Raw genomic sequence first — 15,186 nt, forward strand, 5'->3', positions numbered from 1 at the left:
GGAAGATTTGCTTGGAGAGTGGTCTCAGTTTTGCATCGTGTCCCGAGTTGCAAGAGTCGCCCTCCTCCCCCCTCTGTCTCCTCCTCCCCCGGGACCTGGCTCTGCCCCTCCCCTCCAGAGGCTGATGCTGCTGGCAGGAAAGGCTCAGCAACAAAACATGGGCTTGCAATGAGGATTTTGGTGACCCTTTTGGGAGGTCGAGGCACCCCTTTGGCCACAAGAGGCCGCTACAGATATAGATATCAGTGGTGAGATTTTTCTGTGTGTGTTTGGCTCACACATAACACAGTAAATACAATGCAGTGGGAAACGAAAGGTTGCAGGGCAATACTCGCTGGTCACTAGATCTCCCAATTCTCTAGCTAAACCAGCTGCTTATCATACATTCCCTCAAATTTATCTCTTACTTTGTCAACAGTGTGAATAAATTCTGTATCCTCAACCCCTTGGCCTTGGATCAGTTTCCCTCTCTAATCCTAGTCTACCTCACAGGATCTTTGTGATGATAAAATAGGGAGAAGGATGGACCATGTGCACCACCCTGAATTCCTTGGAGAAAAAGTGGGATAAAAACCACAATAAATAAAGGGTGAGAAACAGGTCAGTGGCCCAAACAGATAAAGTGGTACCCCTGAATGCTAGTATGTCAAAATTTTGCTCTCTGCCCTTTTATTTGGGTGTCTATGGGGTCACGAAGAGTCGGACATGACTAAACGACTAAACAACAACAACCTGCATTATAGGTAAAGGTAAAGGGACCCCTGACCATTAGGTCCAGTCGTGACCGACTCTGGGGTTGCGGCGTACATCTTCCAGGTCATGTGGCCAGCATGACTAAGCCGCTTCTGCCATACCAGAGCAGCGCACGGAAACGCCGTTTACCTTCCCGCCGGAGTGGTACCTATTTATCTACTTGCACTTTGACGTGCTTTTGAACTGCTAGGTTGGCAGGAGCAGGGACCGAGCAACGGGAGCTCACCCCGTCGCTGGGATTCGAACCGCTGACCTTCTGATTGGCAAGTCCTAGGCTCTGTGGTTTAACCCACAGTGCCACCCGCGTCCCAACCTGCATCATACACCAGGTTAAAAACATATATAATGCAAAAACAAAGCTCCAAGAAAGTGTTGCCATGTCAACAGCCACAGCTGCAAATTCTTATCAGGCTGGGTGTGGCAAGAGTATTTTCCACTCTTCCCTCCTCCCCCGCCTTTCTTACCTGCCTTGGAACCCATTCAAGGATATTGGGCAACAGGTGAGCATGCAATTGGCTGCAAGACAGAGCACGGATGGGGAGGGGACTTCAACTGAGCAGGCAGGAAGTCATCAAGAACAAAGGTGTCCCAGAGTGACCTGGGCTGGATATCCAAGCAGCAGGAAGGGCAGTGTGGGAGGGGACCAGAGAACAACCAATGAGGTGGGATAGGTCTAAGAGCAGCCAGCCTGATGTGCCGCTTCATCCTGACAGGGGCCATGGCCAGGTGTAGGAAAGACGACAGGCTCTCCTGCGCCTTGAGAAGTAGAGGAAATGCAATGTTGGCAGTTGTTCTTTGTCATGCAGACTGCACCTACTAAAGCTGCCTCTTCCACGTGGCTACTCGTGTGGCAGCCCAATCCCCTTTTCAGTCTGGGCCCCTTGATGATGCCAGTTTGGTGAAAGTACCAGACAGGTTTGCCAATTAGCCACAGCTAGAGAGACAATGTTCTTCCCCCTGTGCCTGCACCGTTTTGAGCACTTAATTCTCCCCTCCCTCTTTTATAAATGCCACCATTAAAAGCACCTCAAGAACTGGATTTTGTACTGTAACTGAGCTCAAAAAGAACAAACCTTTTGCCTGCAACTTTGTGAGTGCAGAAAATGACCCTATAAGGAAGGGAGACGACTCACCAATGGATTAGCCATCTAATTGTCTGTCTGTCTATCTGCAGAAGTTATGTGGTTTTCTATTTTGCTAGCCCTGTTTTGGAAAATAACAAGTTGTGGTGTGTGGATTTGTAATCAGGCCAGTGAGGAGGACTTGGCAGCTAGCTGGAGGTGTCTTAGCTCAGGGGTGCAGCACCCTCTTTGTGTGCATAAGCCCCTGGGCATCTGCCCCTGGCATCTCCAATCAAAAGGATCCCAGGGACCAGGACAGGGAAAGATCCTTTCCCACCCAAGATCCCAGTTAGCCAAGGAAGGCATCACTGAGTTAATGGCCCAACAGTGCAAAGCAGCCTCCACATCAAGGCCACCACCCTGCGTTGAGTAATCATGGCAGTGTGTAATCAGAACCAGTGTGGTGTAGTGGTTAGAGCAGGCTTCCTCAACCTCGGCCCTCCAGATGTTTTGAGACTACATTTCCCAGCATCCCTGACCACTGGTCCTGCTAGCTAGGGATCATGGGAGTTGTAGGCCAAAAACATCTGGAGGGCTGAGGTTGAGGAAGCCTGGGTTAGAGTGTTGGTCTAGGTAGGACCTGGGAGACCTGGGTTCAAATTCCTACTCAGCCCTGAAGCTGCCCTTACATCAGTAATAATCTCTCAACCTAACCTTCCCATACATGGGGATAGTGGGGTAACTATGTATACCACCTTGAATTCTTTGGAGGAAAGGCAGTAATAATAAATAATTTTAACTAAATACTGCAGATGGGAAGCTGAGGCTGAGCAAGAGGTGCTTGCCTAAGACCCACCAGTGGGACTACAGTGGTACCTTGGGTTACATACACATCAGGTTACAGACTCTGCTAACCCAGAAATAGTGCTTCAGGTTAAGAACTTTGCTTCAGGATGAGAACAGAAATCACGCTCCGGCAGCGCAGCAGCAGCAGCGGGAGGCCCCATTAGCTAAAGTGGTACTTCAGGTTAAGTACAGTTTCACGTTAAGAACGGACCTCTGGAACAAATTAAGTTCTTAACCTGAGGTACCACTGTATAGCAGTCGTTGGATTCAAAGCAGGAAATTCTGATTCATTTCTCTCTTCCTCCCTGCTGTAGTCACTGCCGATGGAAATGTTAAAGATGTACGCCTCCCTTTTTTACTTTGTTGTTAATTATGGGCACTGTTGTCTGCTGCTTTTGTATGGCCCTGATTACATGTGGATTAATGCTAATCATTTTGGATACCGGGCATCACCTCCCAAAATCGGGTATTTGCACCCAAGCAACAGGGTGCAAATTGGTCCAGGGTGGGCATTTTCAGGAGTGGTTGGATCATCACTTCTTTCAAGTGTGCCGGAACCAGTCCCTCTTGCAAAGATGTGTTGGCCACACCTGTCATATCTCACCAAGTGGTTTATTAAGCCCAGAGGTGCAAGGGTGAAGGGAGAATGTCATTGGACACATCATTGGAAGCACCAGGTGCATATCATCAGGCTGCATAAACTGAATCAGCAGATATTGTGATGGACATGGCACTGGAGGAAACTGCAATAAATGTGGCATTGAGATTTCTTTTCGGTTTTGATAATTATTGATCATTATTTTGCAACAGTTTGGGACCCGCAGTCCCAAGCAAAGGTTTGACCAATTATTCTCAACCAAACAACCCCCTCAACTTTGTTTCCGGAGACTCCAGTGTGATACCAGCACTTCCCTTACAGTGGTCGCATATCGCTTTGTGATAAGAGAAAAACAAAACAAAATAGGATTGATTATTTGTTACGCTATCCACAAGTTGGCATAAATGTTTGCAACTGGTCTTTCATTTTCTGGAATATTTGTTCTTCAGCAAAAGTGTCTTTGTGTTTTATTTCACTTGCTGTTTCCAGTGTTTGTGTTAATTTCTCTGTAGCATTATTTGCTCTCTCTAGTGGCTCAGTTAATGTCCTTCCAAGACTTGGTGATGACCATACATCAGGGGTAGGCAACCTAAGGCCCGCGGGCCAGATGCGGCCCAATCGCCTTCTCAATCCGGCCCATAGACAGTCTGGGAATCAGTGTGTTTTTACATGAGTAGAATGTGTGCTTTTATTTAAAATGCATCTCTTGGTTATTTCTGGGGCATAGGAATTCGTTTACCCCCCCCAATATACTCTGGCCCACCACATGGTCTGAGGGACGGTGGACCGGCCCACGGCTGAAAAAGGTTGCTGACCCCTGCCTTACATGCTGCTGCCAACATAAATCCAATGATAATGTCCTTCAGGTCCTGGTTTTCTTTCAAAAACAAAAGATAACTCCAGTGTTCTGGTGACATGCTGGTGTGTCATTTTATTGATTTCATCCATCTTAATGCCACAGGAAAAGGCATAGTATCTTTTTTTTTTTTTTAAATATTTTTATTTTTCCATATAAACACAATACAACAAACATAAACATACAAAAACAAAAACAAAACAAAAAACATGTATCATTTCATATCCTAATTTCATATCCTATCTTCCCCGACTTCCTCGTGCTTCCCCTTTCTGTATTCCAAATTCTTATCGATTGTTCAGCAAATCTTCCCTTATTTTAATTTAAATTTAGACTATTCTTCCTTATTTTCCTTGTCTTAACCATTGCTAATAGTAACCATTTACTTTCCAGTCCAACATCATTCTAACTTTCATTAACTTTATGATATTTCTTTAAATAGTCCTTGAATTTTTTCCATTCTTCTTGCGCTGCTTCTCTTCCCTGGTTTCGGATTCTGCTCGTCATTTCTGCCAAGCCCATATAGTCTATCACCTTCATCTGCCATTCTTCCAGTGTGGGTAGTTCTTGCGTCTTCCAGTACTTCGCAATGAGTATTCTAGCTGCTGTTGTAGCATACATAAAGAAAGTTATATCCGTCTTTAACACCCCTTGGCCGACAATACCCAAGAGAAAGGCCTCTGGTTTCTTGGGGAAAGTATATTTAAATACCTTTTTAAGTTCATTATAGATCATTTCCCAGAATGCCTTAATCTTCGGGCAGGTCCACCAAAGATGAAAAAATGTACCTTCAGTTTCTTTACATTTCCAACATTTGTTGTCAGGCACATGGTAAATCTTTGCAAGCTTGACTGGGGTTATGTACCACCTGTATATCATTTTCATAATGTTTTCTCTTAAGGCATTACATGCCGTAAATTTTATCCCGGTGGTCCACAACTTTTCCCAATCAGCAAACAAAATATTATGACCAATGTCCTGAGCCCATTTAATCATGACCGATTTAACCGTTTCATCTTGTGTATTCCATTTCAGCAGCAAATTGTACATTTTGGACAAATTCTTAGTACTGGGTTCTAACAGTTCTGTCTCCAATTTTGATTTTTCCACCTGGAAGCCAATTTTACTGTCCAGTTTAAACGCTTCATTAATTTGATGGTAGTGGAACCAATCTCTCACCTTCCCTTTTAATTTCTCAAAACTCTGCAATCTCAATTTGTCCCCTTCCTTTTCCAAAATTTCCCAGTATCTTGGCCACTTGGACTCCATATTTAACTTTTTAACTGCCTTAGCTTCCATTGGCGACAGCCACCTTGGAGTTTTATTTTCCAGCAAGTCTTTATATCTGTCCCAGACATTTAGTAGTGCTTTTCTGACAATATGATTTTTAAAACTTTTATGTGCTTTAACCTTGTCATACCACAAATATGCATGCCACCCAAAAATATTATTAAAACCTTCCAAATCCAAAATGTCTGTGTTTTCAAGAAGTAGCCATTCTTTCAGCCAGCAGAAAGCTGCCGCTTCATAGTAAAGTTTAAAGTCTGGCAGGGCAAACCCCCCTCTTTCCTTTGAATCCGTTAGTATCTTAAATTTAATTCTGGGCTTTTTGCCCTGCCAGACAAATTTAGATATGTCTTTTTGCCACCTCTTGAAACAATCCATTTTATCAATTATTTGCAATGCTTGGAACAAAAACAACATTCTTGGCAATACATTCATCTTTATAGCTGCAATACGGCCTAACAAGGAAAGCTTCAAGTTGGACCAAATCTCCAAATCTTTTTTCACTTCTCTCCAAGTTTTTTCATAATTATCTTTAAACAAATTCACATTTTTAGCTGTCATATTTATACCCAAATATTTCACTTTTTTAACCACAGTCAACCCTGTCTCATTCTGGAACCTTTCCTTTTCTATCTGTGTCAAATTTTTCTCCAAAACCTTTGTCTTAGACTTATTCAATTTAAATCCTGCCATTTGACCAAACTCTTGAATTATTTCCAAAACTCTTTTCGTGCTAGCTTCTGGCTCTTGCAATGTAAGTACTAAGTCATCTGCAAATGCTCTCAGTTTATATTGTTTAGCTCCGACCTGAATCCCTTTAACCAACTGGTCCCTCCTAATCATATTAAGCAAAACCTCCAGGACCGATATAAAAAGTAATGGGGAGATAGGGCACCCCTGACGTGTCCCTTTTTCAATCTTGAACTCTTCTGTAACCACATTATTTACAATTAGTTTGGCTTTCTGTTCAGAGTATATTGCACCTATACCATTTTCAAACCCTTGGCCTACCCCCATCCCCCGGAGGTTCTTCAACATAAAACTCCAAGAAATGTTGTCAAAGGCTTTCTCGGCATCCACAAATATCAAAACAGCTTTAGTGTTTATGTTCACTTCCAGCTTTTCCAAAATGTCAATTATATTCCTTACATTGTTCGACAAGTGCCTTTTTGGGAGAAAGCCCGCTTGGTCCCCGTGAATCTCCTCCATCAAAACTCTCTTCAGTCTTTTTGCCAAAATATCAGCAAAGATTTTGTAATCCACATTCAATAACGAGATGGGTCGGTAGTTTTTAAGTTGGGTCTTTTCAGTCTCTGTCTTTGGTATAAGTGTAATGTAGGCCTCTCTCCACGTATCGGGTGCCCTTTTCCCCTCCATAATCTCATTGCAGACTTCCTTCAAAGGTTGTATCAACCCTTCCTTCAAAACTTTGTAGTATTTGGAAGTCAGTCCATCCGGTCCAGGGGATTTGCCCAGCGTCATGCCTTGAATGGCATCTTCTATTTCTTGTGCTGATATCTCCTGGTTCAATATTATCTTACTTTCATGCGAAACCTTTTTCAGCCCATTTTCCTCGAGGAACTGTTGTATGTCCATTTCTTTTTGCGGCCCTTGTGTGTAAAGTTGTCTAAAGTAGTTCTGAAAACAATTCCTAATTTCCGCTGGGTTGCTTATATTTTTTCCTTCCACTTCTATATTTGTTACCGTGTTGAGTTTTTGTCTCTTCTTTATTTGCCAAGCCAGTAACTTGCCACATTTATCAGCAGATTCAAAAGTCTTTTGTCTCATTTGTTTAATTCTCCACTCTAATTCTTGATTCATCAGTTCCATATATTGTGTTTGATGAAATTTGATTTCTCTTAGAATCTCTTGGGATTTTGGCTTCGATCTTAATTGTTTTTCCCCTTCTTTTATCTTTTCCAAAATTCTCTCCTTTTTCTCATTTTGCTTTCTCTTCTTTAAAGTATTTTGCTGAATCAAAAACCCTCTCATCACGGCTTTGCTTGCGTCCCATACTATTCTTTTTCCTACTTCAGACCTTAAGTTGATTTCAAAATAGTCTTTCAAGGTTTTTTGGGCCTTCTTACAGATCTCCTCGTCTCTAAATAAGGTGTCATTCATTCTCCATCTGAAGGAACCAGTTGTTGTTTGCCTCATCACCATCTTTACAGCATTATGGTCGGAGAAAGTTTTTGGGCAGATTTCTACTTTTTTTATATTCGGAGCCATACTGCTAGTCACCCAGATTTGGTCAATCCTTGTCCATGTCATTTTGGCTTCAGAAAAGAAGGTTCCCTCTCTTTCTAATGGGTGTTTTGTTCTCCAAATATCAATCAAGTCCATATTGTCAGTCATTTCAAAAAAAGTCTTTGGTAGTCTTCCATCTTTTGTTATTACCTGTCTTTGTGCCTTGTCCATATTTGTTGAAACCACTCCATTCATATCTCCCATCAAAATTAAGTTGTAATCCATATGGTCCATCAAAATTTCATGCAACTTCTTAAAAAATTCAGCTTTCCCTTCGTTTGGTGCATAGATTCCCACTATCAAATACTTCTCTCCTTGAGATTGAATTTCAATTGCCAAATATCTTCCTTGATCATCTTTAAAAATTTGTTTCGGTTGCAATTTTTCTTTTGCATAGATCACCACTCCTCTCTTTTTTACTCTGTCTGAAGATATAAATTCCTGTCCTAGTCTTTTATTTATTAATAATTTTCTGTGTGCTCTTGTCACGTGGGTCTCTTGTAGGCAAATCAAGTCCAATTGGTCTTTCTTTAAGGCATGAAATATATTTTTTCTCTTCCTGGGAATATTTAAGCCATTACAATTCCAGGTTAGAAGTTGCAGAGCCATGATGGGATTATTTACTCCTTCCTCCTACAGCTCCCTGTTTTTGTTCCTCGTCTGTCGGTGGTACCGTGTTCGTGTCCAGTGATGGATGCCCTTGTCCTGGAAATGTCTCTTTCTGTAGGTCTTCTTCGTGTTCTCCCAAGAACTTGTCTTTATCACTTACAGTCTTTATTCTTCTCTTCTTTCCCTTATATTTAAAAGACAAGCCTTGGGGAAATTCCCACCTGAATGGTATGTAGTTCTTCTTCAGCAGTGTCACCAGGTCTTTATAATGTCCTCTTGCGTCCAAGATACTCTTAGGGATGTCTTTAAAGATCTCAATAAAAAAGTCTTCAATTCGAAGGGCTGTTTGGTAGTGCAGGTTCAATATTTTATCTCGCTCCTCCTTTGATCTTAAGGTAATAAGACAATCTCTGGGTCGATTTCTCTTCTGTCTTATTCCCAATCTAAATGCACTTTCTATCTTAAAATCTTCTTTCTTCAGCTCCTGCTTCCAAAAATCAGAAAATTCTTTTGTCAAATCATCCACCAAGTTCTCTCCTTCCTTTTCCGGCACAAGTCTGATCCTCAGGTTCCTCTCCTTGCGTTGCATATCCTGCATAGAGAGTGCCAGTTCATATTCATCCAATTTCTTGTAAACTGGTGGAAATTTTTCCTCCGCAGCAGTTGCAATTTCCTTAGCTTCCTCGGCTATCTTTCGTGTTATAGATGAATCTTCCAATAATTTCCCAATTGCTTCTGCATTTGAGTTCACTTTATTCCCTAGGTCAGTTATACTTTTAGTATTTAGGTCAATTTTCCCAGAGATTTCTTCAATTTTTTTATTTGTTTCAGCAACTTGTACTTTAGTTTCAGCAACTTGCAATTTAGTCTCCGCACCTTGCTTTTTTAGTTCCTCCAAAGAGTCATTTATCTTCTCCAATACCTTGGCAAATGATTCTTCTGTAGACATTGCTTTCGCTTTTGGCTTTGCAGCCACTATAGTTCCAGAGGCTCCTGTTACAGAAGCCCTTCTTTGCATGTAAGTGTCAATTTTGTATTGTCTGCCAGATCTCAAGGTTGTTTCTTGTAACTCCCCTTTCTCTTTACCATCTGCCATAACAAAGTCTTTTAGTCAAGGTCATTCCCAGACTTTGAAACTCACAAACAAAGTTCTCAAATTTTAAACTCCACTTGTTGCTGAAACAATTTGTAGGTCCTCTAGGGGGCGTAGAGTCAGTTCTATACTTCTCAAAGTAATCCCACACTCTTCAAAAAAGAAGGAATAAAAGTTTCCTAGTCCCTTTCAATTTTTCTTTCCTTTTTCAAGGGGATCCCAGTCAATAGTGTCCTGTAAGTAACTTTGTAATACCACAGAAACAGTGTTTCAAATTGGAAGTAACCAAAGTCAATTTGAGATATTTTTTAACTTCTTATAGCAACAGTCCTTAGCCGGTTCCTTTTCTCCGGCAGTCCGATCCCAGGTTAAAGAGCAGCGATACTTAATCCAATTCTTTTAAATTGGCAGGGAAACACTTTTAAAATCTTCTTCCCCCCCCTCCTGCCTTCGGGGGGGAGAGTTCTTTGCTTTGGTGGTGGATTTCTTAAATCCCGCAAGTTTCCTCTCAAGCAGTTACAGCTAGAGTGCCTTTCGCTTTGATCTTGCTACAGAACGGAAAGCAGACTTCCTTTTTAGTGCTTGTCCGTCTCGGTGCCCAATTTCTTTACTTTTAGTGTCCAGTTATATTTTAGCGGTCAATCCTACTCACGGATAGTTGTTCTTTTAATCCAATTTCCCGGGAAGAAGTCAGCGCTCTCCGCTAATGGCGACGCGGCTTCGCTTCGCAGGCTGGGTGAAGACGACTCTCAGCACCGCTCCAAGACCCCTCCGCTCCTCCGGAGCCTTTAAAAAGGCTATTTCGCAGCGTCGGGGGGGCGCAAAGGTGCCCGCCGAGTCTCCAGTTCACAGGCAACGCGCCTGTGATTTTTAAGGGTCCCCGCTTCGCCGTAGCTGACAGGACCCGAACCCACGAAGCAGATCTCTCCCGGAGCTCCGGTTGAGATCCGCCATTAAGCGCCGGCGCTAACCGGAAGTCCCCGAAAAGGCATAGTATCAAATGAATAATAAGTTTGCAAAAATTTGATACTGTGCCTTTTCCTGTGGCATTAAGATTTCTATGGTGGCAAGTGACTTTATCCTCAAAGTGCTTTGCAAACAGGTCACCATGGGGTTCCAAAGGGTCTAAAACGTCCTTCTTTTCATCCAGCTGTCCATCAAGAGCATTGGACAACAGACTGAGTTTCCTAGTCAGTCTTTCCCACTTGGTGAAATGTACTGTATTTCTATTTAAATTACATAAATTGTTTCTAAATTTACACATAAAATAGCATATGGGAATTTTATGCAAACAAGTGTCTGCCATCTTTTTTGATGGTGCATTTTCTCTTTTTTTCATGATGCCCATCAGTGTTTAGGATGGGAAGGTAGCCATCTTCCGTACTAGGGAGGAAGCCCCACTGAACACAGTGAAACTTAGGTCTGAGTAAACATGATTTAGGGTAGCGCTGTAAGGCCACAGGCAGACAATGGTTCTTCAGAGAGGTGCTTCCCATGGTTTATACACATTTCACTTATCCCTCTGCCACCTCTCATCAAACAGGTTTTGTGGAGTTTTGAAGCAATTCCAAACCTGCTAGACTCTACAGAGAAATGTACACACCACAATCAACAATGACTCTTTCAGTTCTTTGGAAACAAGCGTCTTTCTCCAGGCTTCAGTTTTCTTCTTTGGTTTTCTCTACAAGACACGGACAGAGAAGCAAATGAACAAAAGTAATGGTAGTTGGAAAAACTCACCCATGCCCTATGAATCAGCATACTGCTACTTGTGGTTCATTTTCTGAATTGAGGGCTTGTGGGGGGAGGGGGAATGAAAGGCACCTGGATCCTTCAAATGTCATAACAACTGCACATTCCTAAATAAAAACCTGAGAATCTGGGAAAGGCTTTGTGCAGCAGTGAGTGTTTGTATCTGGACACAGCCTGTTCCCTTCCATGTCATACATTCTGTATAGAAATTTGCCGTGCTGTTCTCTAGGCCAGCATTTTCCTGTCTATATATCTCCCAGATGTTCGCCTTCTGATCCTGCCTGCCTGCCTGTGTATGTATTGTTTCCATGACTCTTGCCTTGGGTGTTTCTATGATTGTGTGTGTGTGTGTGTGTGTGTGTGTACTTTCTCTCTCTCTCTCTCTCTCTCTCTCTCTCTCTCTCTCTCTCTCTCCTCCAAGTCTCTGGCTCTGTGTGTGGGCCTCCCACCCAGATGCCCAAAGCCTCCTGGATCATCCACGGTCTCCTGGGGTGGGGGTAGGGGGTGGGGAGCGGATGAGTGATATGACTCAGTACAGCCCTTGTTCTTATAATTTCAGGGTGTGGCACCATTTGCTCTCTTTGTTCTCATACAGGGGTTTTTGTTTTGTTTTTTTGTCTTGGCATCAGAGGGATTTTTGCTGTGCAATCATCCAACATCCGCTCTGCTGACTGGGGAGGAAGCAACGGGGAATGGAAGAGCTCTGGCTGAGCTTGCTCCAGGCTCATTCGTTTTGCCACTTGTGCTTCTCCCTCTCTGGACACATCTAGTGGAGACTGAGGCTGCTCAATGCCCTGTTCTGTAGCTTGGCTTGCATACTTCCCTCCCTTCCCCTGTTCCTCTCCTCTATTCATGCCCCCTCCAGCGGTGAGGCAGGCCAGCCCTGCTTCCTTGCTTCCCATCCAAAAGATCCCCCTCCCATATCTGGGATGTGAACTTGTTGCTCAGACTGCCTGTTAAGCTTCCTTGTGATGTTTAGTGGACCCTGAAGCATTTCCTCACTTGTACCTGCCTTGGGGATCAACCCAGGAGGCCTTTTAGAAGAAAGGCAGCTGTCTTCCAGAGGGTGCAACCTTTTGGGACACCCCATTTGAGGATTCCTACCCCAGGGAGATCTGCCATGCATTGCCCCTGTTCTCTATTCGGTGTCTGGTGACACCTTGCTCAGTTGCCCTTTTAGGATTATTGGTCTGAATCTGATTGGGTCTTATGGTGGCATTTTATCCTGCTCCACTGTGGTTTGTCTTACAGTGTACTAGTTTATTGTTTTCTCCTGTAAGACGGTTTTGAGAGCCTTGGCTGTGGGTTGGCCAGTGCAAGATTTAAATAACAAATATCACTGGGACATCACAGCAGACACTGTAAGCAGTGGAGATGGGTGTGCTGTGGTGGCTGTGGCAGGGGATGGTTATAGTAAAATATACAGGGATGTATGATATGTAAAATGAACCATGGATAGAGAAGGAAAGTCATTGGCTATTTAAAGTTTGTAAAATGTTAGTTTGAAATTGTAAAACAGAAAATTTGATAAAAATTATTACAGAAAAAAGATGGAAGTTAATGTGCCAAGGTGAACTATCTTGGGCAGTGATGGCCAAACTTGGCCCTCTGGCTGTTTTGGGGCTACAATTCCCATCACCCCTGACCACTGGTCCTGTTAGCTAGGGATGATGGGAGTTGTAGTCCCAAAACAGCTGGAGGGCCAAGTTTGGCCATCACTGATCTTGGGCCTTTGCTAGCCGGAAAAAAGGGTGAGGGCTCACCCAAACTCAATCTTTACTGCTGAATTGGACCAAATGTCAATTGGGTTTCCTGTAGATTTATGTTTGCTCTGATTCAGCACTAAAGAGCGGGTTTTCCAGGGGGAAGTTGTGGGGCAAACAAAACTGCTTGGACACGTGCCTAGAAAGCATGGAACAAGCAGAAAGCCACTCAGAGCTGTGCTTTTTAGGCATGGGATGAGCAGATGAGTGCTAAGTCAATTTGGATTGGTCCAAGCCCTGCAATGCCTTTTCACTGGCAGGGTTATGTTCTTTTCTGAAGAAAAAAACACACATTTCCCCCAGAGAATTTTTAGAAAGTGGAACAAGGGTAAGGGACAAGTAAGGGTGATTGTGTATGGACAGCGGCCCAGAATTCTCCAGCCAATGTGCTGCAGTATGTGCTTAGATTTACAGGCATGAGTCCTTTCTGCTAACTCTGAAATACTCCAGAGAACTACAAATCTATAAATGGGATCTGCTGGTTCTAAGCATACATGTAAATATACGTGTTCAGTCTGACTAGCAACAACAAAGTTCTGGCAAGGACAAGAAACTAAACTCAGCTTCCCAGAGCCTGTTATGAATAATCTACTCTCCCCTCCCAGGGGCACCTGCTGCCCCTTCCCACCACCACCCCCTCCTCCTTTCCTAGAGCTGGATAAATATAGTCACAGTTTGCAAGCACACTGGAAAAAATATATATATAATGGGCCATGCAAATAAGTGGGTAAATATGAGGTTGCAGGCTCTGTCTCTAACCAGACAAGAGCTGTGATTTAATGTACACTTATTTGGCAGTAAGCCCCACTGAACACAATGGAACGTACTTCAGAGTAAGGTGGCAGAGGGTTGAGGTGAACAGCATTGAAGTGTGGCCTGAAGCTGAAGAGCCATAACTCAGGGAAGAGCATCGGCTTTACATTCAGAAAGTCTTGCGCTCAATCTCTGGCATCTCCAGGTAGGACTGGGAATGTCTCTTGCCTAAAATCCCAGGGAGTCACTGCCAGTCAGTGTAGACAATATAGATCTAGATGGACAGCTAGATGGAGTGCCAATTTAAATGCTCCCACACCTGAGGAAGAAAACTAGCACAGTAGAAAGGAGTTTCCAGCTCCCCATCTATCCACTATGCTTATTTCCTACTTTGCCAGATGTTTCATGTGTTGTTGTTTAGTCGTTTAGTCGTGTCCGACTCTTCGTGACCCCATGGACCAGAGCACGCCAGGCACTCCTGTCTTCCACTGCCTCCCGCAGTTTGGTCAGACTCAGGCTGGTAGCTTCGAGAACACTGTCCAACCATCTCGTCCTCTGTCGTCCCCTTCTCCTTGTGCCCCCCATCTTTCCCAACATCAGGGTCTTTTCCAGGGAGTCTTCTCTTCTCATGAGGTGGCCAAAGTATTGGAGCCTCAGCTTCAGGATCTGTCCTTCCAGTGAGCACTCAGGGCTGATTTCCTTAAGAATGGATAGGTCTGATCTTCTTGCAGTCCATGGGACTCTCAAGAGTCTCCTCCAGCACCATAATTCAAAAGCATCCATTCTTTGGCGATCAGCCTTCTTTATGGTCCAGCTCTCACTTCCATACATCACTACTGGGAAAACCATAGCTCTAACTATACGGACCTTTGTTGGCAAGGTGATGTCTCTGCTTTTTAAGATGCTGTCTAGGTTTGTCATTGCTTTTCTCCCAAGAAGCAGGCGTCTTTCAATTTCGTGGATGCTGTCACCATTTGCAGTGATCATGGAGCCCAAGAAAGTAAAATCTCTCCCTGCCTCCATTTCTTCCCCTTCTATTTGCCAGGAGGTGATGGGACCAGTGGCCATGATCTTTGTTTTTTTGATGTTTGTGTACCTGTCTTTTAATGTGGGGGAACATTAAAAATTACACCCTACACCTCCCATTTGGATGTATTTCCTCCTGGCTTTGCAACACATGTACATATAACCAAAGAGAAATTTGAGCATATGTCAACCACCATGAAGGTCTATGTCATCAGTTCAGGGTTGCTGGGTTGTTGTTTTTTTGGCAACTGATGAGCACAGTAGCCCTCTTGGAAACCACTCAGAAGAGAGCTCACATCAAGGTTCCTACAAAGCTGGAATGACAGTGCTCCCTATGCTTGCTGTGTCATGACTGAGGCTTTTACCATGAATCCAAAGAACTGAGTCCCGGAATCTGCAGGAAGTTGCAAGCCTTTAGATACTGTGGCTGAATGCTGAAGGGGAAGAGTTTGACATTATGTCTTTCCCAGCCTCATTACTTCCAGAGTCATCCATCTGCAAGCTTGTGTGTGTTTATATGAGATGGGTATTATTTTCTTCTT

The 15,186-nt window shown here is 43.5% G+C and overlaps 1 long non-coding RNA gene across 1 annotated transcript in view; it reads right to left on the reverse strand.

The window, feature by feature from the left end:
- The window catches only part of LOC310767883, a 936,392-nt gene that overhangs the window by 618,011 nt on the left and 303,195 nt on the right, over positions 1–15,186 (reverse strand). The gene's annotated exons all lie outside the window — the stretch shown is intronic.

Source organism: Podarcis filfolensis (assembly GCF_964270895.1).
Source record: "Podarcis filfolensis genome assembly, chromosome: 8".
Lineage (NCBI taxonomy): Eukaryota > Metazoa > Chordata > Lepidosauria > Squamata > Lacertidae > Podarcis > Podarcis filfolensis.